We start from the raw sequence: 424 nt of genomic DNA, 5'->3' as shown, positions 1-424 counted from the left end.
TTGTAACAAATCGTCAATACCCTGAAAGGATTGCTTACCGCATGCTGAGCGTTAGTCTTTTCTTTTAATGCGAATTAAATTAAAATAAATGCATGCATGTTATTTCTATTAGTATTCTTATTATAATTTCTCTCTTGTCTTCTTTTTTGCTTTTATCTATGCAGCCTTTTTGTGTATATACAAATATTCATCGTTTATCTCTTTGTATTTTGTCTTTTGTTTGTTATTACATTAAACCCTAAACCCTAAACCCTAATCTGTGCTATGTTGTGCTTGGCTTCTTTGTTACTCGTTTTCTTCTTTTTTCTTGGTTTGTTTTTGCTGCACTTTTTTCTTCGTTCTTTCTCTTTCTTTTCTTTGTTTATTTTCCTGTTTGTTAGTGTCTATGTGTATAATATATATATATATATATATATATATATAA

Source organism: Eimeria acervulina, genomic scaffold (genome assembly GCF_000499425.1).
Source record: "Eimeria acervulina Houghton genomic scaffold, Eah_scaff561, whole genome shotgun sequence".
Lineage (NCBI taxonomy): Eukaryota > Apicomplexa > Conoidasida > Eucoccidiorida > Eimeriidae > Eimeria > Eimeria acervulina.
Note: the sequence above shows the minus strand (reverse complement) of the source record.